This window comes from Pan paniscus, chromosome 11, assembly GCF_029289425.2.
Source record: "Pan paniscus chromosome 11, NHGRI_mPanPan1-v2.0_pri, whole genome shotgun sequence".
NCBI classification, from domain to species: Eukaryota; Metazoa; Chordata; class Mammalia; order Primates; family Hominidae; genus Pan; species Pan paniscus.
This window is the reverse complement of record NC_073260.2, coordinates 57256961-57266630: the sequence shown is the minus strand read 5'-3', so window position 1 is coordinate 57266630 and position 9670 is coordinate 57256961. Positions and strand designations below refer to the sequence as shown.

Here is a 9670-nt window from a genome sequence, read left to right as displayed (position 1 = left end):
ACAAAAAATTAGGCAGGCGTGGTGGCAGGCGTGGTGGCGGGCGCCTGTAGTCCCAGCTACTCTGGAGGCTGAGGCAGGAGAATCGCTTAAGCTGGGAGGCCGAGGTGCAGTGAGGCGAGATTACTCCACTGTGCTTCAGCCTGGGCAACAGAGTGAGACTGCATCTCAAAAACAAAAACAAAAACAAAAACAAACAAAAAACCCTACTGAGGGCCATGGGGGTGGGGGAGACTGCATCTCAAAAACAAAAACAAAAACAAAAACAAACAAAAAACCCTACTGAGGGCCATGGGGGTGGGGGAGCTAGGATGGAGAGGGGTCAGACTTAATCCTGGCAACTCAGAATTCCACTAACTTGTACGGGTCTCAGTTTCCTCACCGGGCCCCAGCATAGGTCTGAGGGTCTGAGGTCTGTTGGTCTGAGGGTCCTAGGGAAATCCAGCCACTCAGGAGCCTGAGATATTTTAGCATCATGGCTGGGCCCCCTCTCCCAGGCGACTCATTTCCCAGCACCCTCTCCACTGTCTCCGCCCCATTCCTCGGAGAAGAAAAAAATTTTCTTTCTTTTGTTAATACTTCCTGAAACTTTTGCAGGTACAGAAACCACAAACTGATCGGCTGACAAAAAGGGGAAGAGGAGAGGCAACCAGAAACCTTCGCGGACTGGTTCCCTCCATGCCCAGGTCTCTTTTCCCCAGCACAGCTCAGCCCACAGCCTGGAAGTGCCAGCGGGGACCTTCACCCTACATGCATCAGGATACGGCCTTGATCCCTTCCCCCACAGCCCGGTGGCTCAGTCCTGCGAAGGAACCAAAGCAAGGGGAGGTGGGGGAAAAAACCCTGCTGCCTGATCCCACGCTGCCACTCACAGACCCTCGGTTGACTGGCAGCACTGAACAGGTTAAAAAAAAAAAAAGATGAGAACACAGAAAAACCCAACACCCAGACGGGGAGACCATGTGTGGAGAGAGCGTGCTGGGAGCCTCAGTAGCCGGTCTCCTCCTGGTAGTAAGGGGCCTCCCCTGGCCCTGGGCTGTTGCCGGCCGAGGGAGCCCCGTGGGCCACTGGGCCACCAGGCTAGTACTTGGGTTCGTATATTTGTCGGCCTAGGCCAAAGACCTGGCCGCTGTGATTGGCAACCTGCGTGTAGCCCATCTTCAGGGACATGGAGGAGTTCTCACACTTGTCGATTCCCAACTTGGTGTCATAGATGTGCCGCTGGGTCCCGGGAGCCCTCATGCCCACCTGGCTGGCGCACTTGTTTGTACCCATCTGGATGCTGATGGTCGAGTTGTCCATGGGGGACAGGATGCGGTTCTTGGGGTGTAGAGATGCCTCTTCGTGCCATATGCGGTCATGCCTGACTGGCTGGCACATTTGTTGGTAATCTGCAGCTGGATGACGCACTGGCTGGCCTTCATGGGCCAGTCGAAGTTCTGCTTCTCTGAGTACTTGTCACGGATGTCCACCCCGCTCTGCAGCCCCTTAGTCTTGGCCTTCCCTGCCAGGGCGAGAAGAGACACCCGCACCTGCATATTGTTGCCACTCTCAAACAGGTCGTTGGCCTCAAATAGGTCCACAGGATCATGCCGTAGCTGACCATGGCCTTGAGGAAGTTGGAGAGGTTTTCTAGCTAGTGCCAGTTCTACACGGAAGCCGTTGATCTTGGGGACTGAGCCCGGCTGCAGTTTGTTCACGAGTGTGCATAAGATAATCCCGTCCTTCAGGCCCTTCTGGAAGTCGGGGCGGATGGAGAGGCCAGTAAATCCCTTGATCCAGCTGCGGAGCTCTGCCTCCTTCTGGGAGTCATATTTGGGCAGAAGCCTGTTCTGGACCTCCGCCAAGAGCCTGTAGGAGGGGCCCTTGTTGAACTGCGTGGAGCTTACGGCTGGAGGGCGCCGCCGCGGGGCGGATCCGACAGGACCAGCGGCTAAGTCTTTTTTCTAGTTCGCAATGTTTTGTTTTCACCACACCATTGTTTTACTACATATTTTATTGTATGTGTATTGTGTTAAATACACATTTTGTGTATTTAAAAATGTGTGGAAAATGTTAGACCATCTCCCTTTTCTCCACCTTCCCTTTTACCCTTTACTGCCATTTACATCCACACATCCACACACACATACATCCACACATCCACACACACATACATCCACACACACACATACTGACCAAAATTAATTTCGATGTACGAATGGGTTATTTGAAGCGAAAAGTCAATCTATATTAGTAAAAGTGTCATGCCAGTATGAATTATATTTATAATCACTTCAAGAAGAAAGAACTTCCGGCCGGGCGCTGTGGCTCACGCCTGTAATCCCAGCACTTTGGGAGGCCGAGGCGGGCTGCGGTCAGGAATTCAAGACCAGTCTGGCCAACATGGTGAAACTTCGTCTCTACTAAAAATACAAAAAAATTAGCTGGGTGTGGTGGCGGGCGCCTGTAATCCCAGCTACTCGGGAGGCTGAAGCAGAGAATTCCTTAAACCCGGGAGGCGGAGGTTGCAGTGAGCCAAGATTGTGCCACTGCACTCTAACCTGGGCGACAGAGCAAGACTCCGTCTCAAACCAAAAAAAAAAAAAAAAAAAAAAAAAAAAAAAAAAAAAAAAAAAGAAAAGAAAAAGAAAAAGAAAAAAGAAAGAACTTCCTTAATTTTTTGAAGAGACTATTCTGTATCCGTTTTATAATTTTGTGGCCACTGAAAAAGATATATTAAATCACAGACACAGTGAATGTAGTAAGTGGTATTTTAAAATGTTAAAATGTTAAATCACGCCTGTACTCCCAGCACTTTGGGAGGCTGAGGGGGGAGGATCGCCTTGAGGTTGGCAGTTCAAGACCAGCCTGGCCAACATGGTGAAACCCCTTGTCTACTAAAAATACAAAAATTAGCCAGGTATGGTTAATCTGTAATCCCAGCTACTCGGGAGGCTGAGGCAGGAGAATGGCTTGAACCCTGGAGGGGGAGGTTGCAGTGAGCTGAGATCAAGCCACTGCACTCCAGCCTGGACAACACAGTGAGACTGTCTCAAAAATAAAATAAAGTGTTGAATTTTTACAAGTCGTTGTTCCTATTCTAATTTTTGAATGCAACCACAGCCTCTAACAAAACAGCCTCGTTACACTAATTCGCTGATAATGAATTCTTAAGTAAAAGGGGAATTCCATAGAAATATATATGGCTCTTTTATGTTTAAGAAAAGTAAGAGCCTGAAAAACAGATGTGTTCTGTAAAACTGAATTACTTTCTATCCAGTTCCACTGGTTCACAGTGTTTTATCTTTATATTAAAACATATATAAATGATTGATTGATGATTTTTTTTCTTTTAGACACTGCTGCTGAATCCATGGAGAGAAAAAGGATACATTTCCAGAACTATGGTCCCTGTGCTCCAGTTCGCCAGGCGGGCGCGGCGGAGACGGAGACCGAGGAACGCGGCTGGGGCCATGCGGCGCTACCGCGCGTGGTGGCGCTGTGTCTGGCCTGAGGCTTCTGCTCGCTCCTTTACGCCTTCAGCCAGCTCCCCATGTCCCCGGAGGAAGGAGCGGGCGGTGGTGGCGGGAAGCCGCAGGCCGCAGTGGCTTCCTGGCTGGCGGGAGGCGGATGCGGTGCGGTGAGAGGCGCGAGCAGCGCTTGTCCCGCTGCGCATCCCGGCAGGTGGGACAGGTGTAGTCTGAAAATACAGCCTGTTGAGAAAATGCATCTAGGTGAAAGACTGGAAGAAACTATGACCATGTTGAAGTCAGCTATTATTTTCAGGATCAAACCTCTTCAATTCCAGATTTTTGCTGAAGATCAACTACATCATAGCTTTAAAGGAAGGCTTGACAGGGGTCATTTCTACAAATATTTAATTATACAATATACTCCATAACCTTTCCAAGTGAGAATGCAGCAGAGTGGAAAAACTCTTTAAACCATGTGGTTTGCAGAGATTGTCCTTGCCGTTATTCCTGAAAGAAGTTGACTCTCATACTGATAGCCTTTTTAAAAGACCAGCTGATAATATTTGGTCTTTACTAAAGAAATTTAATTCCACACAAATTCTGCAATGGCCCCAGAACACAAGGAATGTCAAATAGGATGGTATAGTCGCTTTGCTAGGCATCCATACTGTGGAAAAGCTGGAGCAAACTCTGGAGTTATGTTGACAACATGACTTGAATGAGAAGGAAGTATTTCAAGAATAATATGACAACTGTGTGACTACAATGAGAAGATATGACATGGCTTAAAATATACAAGTTAAACATTACATGGGCGATCAAGATCTGTTGGATATCCTGTTTTTTCATAATCCAGAAAGCCTTTTTGTCTTTCCGTGTCAATGGAAGTGTCGTCCAGATCATTGTCTGTATGGAAGCAGTTGCCAAGAAGCAGAAGAAGGAATCTTTATTTTTCACGGGAACAGAGGTGTTTACCATGATGATAAGCAACCAGCATTTAGAGCTGTTTATGAAGCACTGAGAAATTGTTCTTTTAAGATGACAATGTTTATTCATTAATAAAACCTTTAGAATTGGAACTACAAAAAACAGTGCATACATACCATGGAAAAATTTACTAAATATTTATCAAACAATTAGCAAAATCATAAGAGATCGCTATGTCAGATCACCAAAGGAAAGGTGATTCTTGTTGCCTGCTACATCAAATGGATGAAAAGAACAAAGCATCGGAGGATAAGTATGAAGGAACTGTCTTGGGTGAAGCGTTAAGGCAGGAATTATTCATCTACAGAATTTTTTTTTTCCTAAAGAGGTTAAATGAGCAGTATTTTCAGGTAATGAAGAATAAGTTAAAATCTTGGGCTTCAACAAAGAAAAATTTTTGGCCTCTGATGTTGTGTAATGTTACTTACTATCATTCCAGTATTGATGAAAATATTATTGAATGGTTTTAGCCTGCAAACTTCTGTTGACTCATACTCTCAAGAGTGGTGGGGCTGTGAAAATGAAGAAAATGTACCTCAGACACAGTGCAAACACTCAGGCAGTGAGTAGAGCAATAATTTTATGTCAGCACTAACCTCACTTTAAATGTGTGAGAGAAAAGTTTGTCTACAGGAGTAGAAACAGTTCTGTTTCTAAAGAAATGTGATGTAACCAATGTAACCACGGATGATCTATATCTGCCTTTATACGTTTCATCTCTGTTTTAAAATATTTTTACGATAATCATATTTAAAATTGTTTTTAGATTATAAGGAAGCTGCATGTTAAAAATTGAGCTGTATAAGAAAGAGGAAATATAGTGAAAACTTTGGGGTTTTAATCTGTGCGTGTGAGAGAGAGTGAGAAATATAGTGTTTTCATTGTGTATGCATTAAACTGTCTTGCTAAAACTCAGATCTAAGATTGTTAAGTAGATATTTGGGGAACTTTTTTATCACTTTAAATGAAAAATTTCAGCTTTACTGGGCATTCTGGAAGCAAAATATGTTATGCTGATGATAAAGTGAGAACCTTAAGAGTACACTCATTTGATGGCGGAAAATGTGATGGACCAAAATGCAGAAGCTATACACGTCCTGTGAGTAGTAATTTTAGTTAAAATGGAGTAGGAAAATGTGGCGCATTTAAACTTTTCTTCTACCTCATAATGGCTTTGCAAGATACTTGTAAAGAAGCAAATGTCTAGAGCCTTACTTTAAGAAAGTTAAACAACTTTGGTGAATGATTTGGATTAAGATTGTTACATCCAGCTATAGAAATGTGGTTTTAATTGCGTTGATGTGAGTGAGTACCTTCCTTTTTTGAATACCACTTAAAACAATTAACTTTTTAAGTCTTGAAGATGAGAAAAATATTACTTATCTAATATAACTATTTTAATAGTTATCTAATTTATAGTTATCTACTATAACTATACATTCTGAATACTTAGCATGTACTGTGCTGGGGCACATATCTTGTTTTCCCAGCTGCTAAACGATTATCTTCCTTTTCTCCCTGGTATTTTAATGCTCAAGTAGAAAACGGAAAATCATGAAGGAAAAATATCACTTGTGAAAATCGTGGCAGTTAGCTTTATGAAGACACAGTGGCCTCTGTGGGGACATGGGATATGCAGAAAGAGATGGCTAGTACAGTTGTTCTGTCTTCTGCAGTTCAGTCAGGGACATATTGAGAGAGGAAAGTTTAAGCAGGTACATTAGAAATTGATAACCAGCCCAGCATTCTTAGAACAGATGGGTTTAGAGAACACGAGTTGTAGTTCCTTGGCAGAATGCCATGGTGGATATGAGAAACTGTGAACTGTGTTGAAATTGAGCTTGAGCAGAAAATGAGAATACTAAAAATTTGAAGTTCAGAGGGTATGCATTAGATTATTTCTAATGGTCCCCATATATGATCATTGCCCGCCTGACTATATAAGACTCCTGTTGGGAGCTTGAGAATAGATTGCTGAGCTTAGCCCTTTGGAGACTCTGGTATGCTGTGTCTGGGATGGAGTCTGCAAAAAAAAAAAATTTAAAGAAGAGACTTAGAAATTATACAAAACTAGAATAGTGCTTTGGTACTATCAGATTACTTGGGGGGCTATTCCCACTTCGATTCTTCATATAGAGGATGTGAACCGAGAAACATGCAGATAAATCAGTCAATGCCAACTGCTGGGGGAAACGTCCATAGTCTGCAGGTTCCCACAGAAAGGATAGCACTTCCATCCTCTCCCATGAGGGAAAAATAAAGGAGAAAAGCTTTCGGCCTCTCACCATAAGCTCATTCAGTCCTCCTCTTGGGAAGAGAAATGACTTAACTGAGGAATGTGCTTGAAAGTAGCTGTACTGGTGAAACTCAGCCTCTGTGGGTTTCTCTCTCTTTCAGAGTCAGCTCTCTTCAGGATGCACATTTATTTCTCCCTTTGGAGGAGGCCTCAGTCCACCTCAGCCAAGGACTGAAAGGCACATCTGGCTAATTCAAGACTGGGGTATTGGGAGGTCCCCTTGGCCCCAGATCTATGATATGTTCTCGAGTCCTGAGACCTGCTGACTCTCGTGTCTCATTTCTCAGTTGGGTCATATCTTGGGGTTATTTGTGTTCCCAGCTCTAACAGGAAGGTTCCTAAGCACTCATTTCTTCTTAACCAATTTCTGAAGGTAAAATGTTGGTGAAGAGTGCTCTTTTCTTCCTGCTACCATTAATTGGTGTTTATTTTGTGTCAGGCACTGTTGAGTATTTTACATTTCTTATCTAGTTTGATCTTTACAGCAACTTTATATGACAGACATTGTTCCCCCATTTTTCAGGCTAGAAATCTGAGGCCCAGTGTCCCACAATGGCTGTGTGGTGACACTAGGCTTTGAGCACAGATGGTTGACTTCCAAAGCCTATGTTCCTAACCATTATGCCACTCTGTGTTGTGACAGCGCCAAACATACTTTCATTCATATATATCTTTTAACTGATCATGTTCTTGTGTGATTTCTTTCAGAAAGGCTTTTACATCAAATATTGATAATGATAATAATAATGAACACATGTTGAGCACTTACCATGTCTCAAGCACTGCTCTAGAGCTTCCCATGAAAGAACCCCTCTGATCTTCAGAACAACCCTGTGAGGTAGGTGCTACTATTACTCTGTTTTCACAAGTAAAGAAACTAAGCACAGCAGATCCACAGTCATTCTGTAGGATGCTGTGTAGAATGGCTCCTGGGACACTGGGAAAGCTCTTTTGCACCTCAGTATCTTCTTTACTGGTTCATTAATGTCTGATATTTCTGCATGAGAAAGCACAACATAGGCAGAAAGCTTAATATGTATATACACACACTGAGAGATAAGGCATTGACATAACATCTCATTATAGGTATTAGAAATGCAGTCTCAAGAGCAGGTTCTCGTGGGGTGACAGGCAGGGTATTCTAGGGGAAGGAATATCCCAAGAAAGGTGGCATTACAAAGGAAGAGGAGAAAGAAAGATGTAAATGAGGAGACACTGATTTTCTTACATTGCAAAGTTTTCCAAGGCTGGCCCCTTTTCTATTACATTCTTACCCAGTAACTCATACTTTCCCTAGGGCTCTTGCAAGAAAGAACTATTGAGAAAGTAGCCCATCTGAAAGTATATTTCTTGCTGTTTGTCTGCTTCCAGAACTGGCTGAAGTTTACTTTTTGGTTCTCCAGAGACCTAGCTTCTTCCAATGTGGTCTATTTAATCTCCTGTCATGTGGGAAATTATATTCAAAATCTCCATGATCCTCTGTCCATAGTAAGTTATGCATGTAGTGAGAAGTACATGCCAGAAGGTCTTGAGATTATATCTGCAATGTGTTGCTGCTGGCTGTTGATCAAGATAGGCTGGGAGAAAAACATTATTTTCAGGTGTGAAAAACTGTCACCTTTATCAAATAATTCTTCTTGCATATTTCCCAAGATGTTGTAGCCTATTTAAACTCGGGAGGTTAATTTTGTAGCATTCATTATGACTGAAAATGTAGTTCACACAATCATGATGCTCTCTTTATTAGGTGTTACTGTTAAACAATATTAAAATACACACAATGTGGCTGGTCTTTTGTAAGCTACATGGCATGTTTACTTCTTTGCCAGGTTTCTTAATTGCATTTCTTCATCTTTCCGAATACCAGTGTCACTGTCACCCACAATATTTGCTGTTTTGAGCACATGGTTTACATTTTATTTTGCCCCCTAATAGAATATGATGGGGACATCTTATCTGAGTGTTTCATAGTATGCTGTAGTTAGAATTCTTGGCTGTTGGTTTCCCAGAGTCCCAGCTCCTGCCACTGCATCCTGCCTTTATAAATGCAGAATAATGGCTCTAAAAAAAATTCACCTAAGAATCTCATGATAGTGGAGAAGGAGGACCATGGAAATGCTAAAGCCTCCCACTCGGCTTCTGTAAATCATGCAGAGGATCAGGAAAATGATTGAAAGTAACGTATCCCAAACAAAGAAGTCAGCTGTACAATTCAAGACCTGTGTCTGGCTGTAAAAAAAACAAAAAACAAACAAAAAACACAAACAAACAAAAAAATGGAAAGAATAACTTTGCTACTCATCTTGTTCAAAAAACTGGAGCAGAATGAGTATCTAGACTCAGTTTCAGAATAAATGTTAAATACTGATAGGGGCACATTCAAGATCTTTAGGATTTTTTGGGGGGAGGAGAGGGGAACATAAAAAAGCAATAATAAAGATAAATCTGAATGCAGGAAAAATACACATAATCCATGAATCTAACACCTGTTTTCGCATGTTTATCATCTTTGTCCCTATGTAGATCTATGTTTTCTTTCATAGTTGCAGTCATAGAATATATTCTATTCTCTAAGCTTTTATCCTTCAACATTATAGGAGAATGTTGTTCCATGTTACCACATAGCCAACTGTTTCAAAACTTGTCTAGTAAATTCTGTGCTGTTGTTTTCACAGGGAGAAACATGCACATGTCTATTACTTGGTTTTTTTTTTTCTGTTGAATCATACTCTTGGAATAAATTTTTTTCAGTGAGGTTTTTGGTTCCAAAAAGTATAAACATTTTGGTGATCTTTAGTAAGTTGTATTGCTTTCCAAAGAAGTGATAGGAATTATACTTGCCACCCCAACAGTGAAAGAATTGTAATTTAATTTCAATGTAACAGAGGATGCTACTCTTGCTATTATATTTTCTATTATAATGAAAACCTTTAAA

The 9670-nt window shown here is 42.2% G+C and overlaps 2 pseudogenes; one reads left to right on the top strand and one right to left on the bottom strand.

Moving 5' to 3' along the window:
* Positions 1–231: 231 nt before the first annotated feature.
* Positions 232–2101, bottom strand: LOC100970372 (calponin-2-like; annotated as a pseudogene).
* A 1251-nt stretch (positions 2102–3352) lies between these two features.
* Positions 3353–9670, top strand: part of LOC117978681 (glucoside xylosyltransferase 1-like) — a 33185-nt pseudogene continuing 26867 nt past the window's right edge.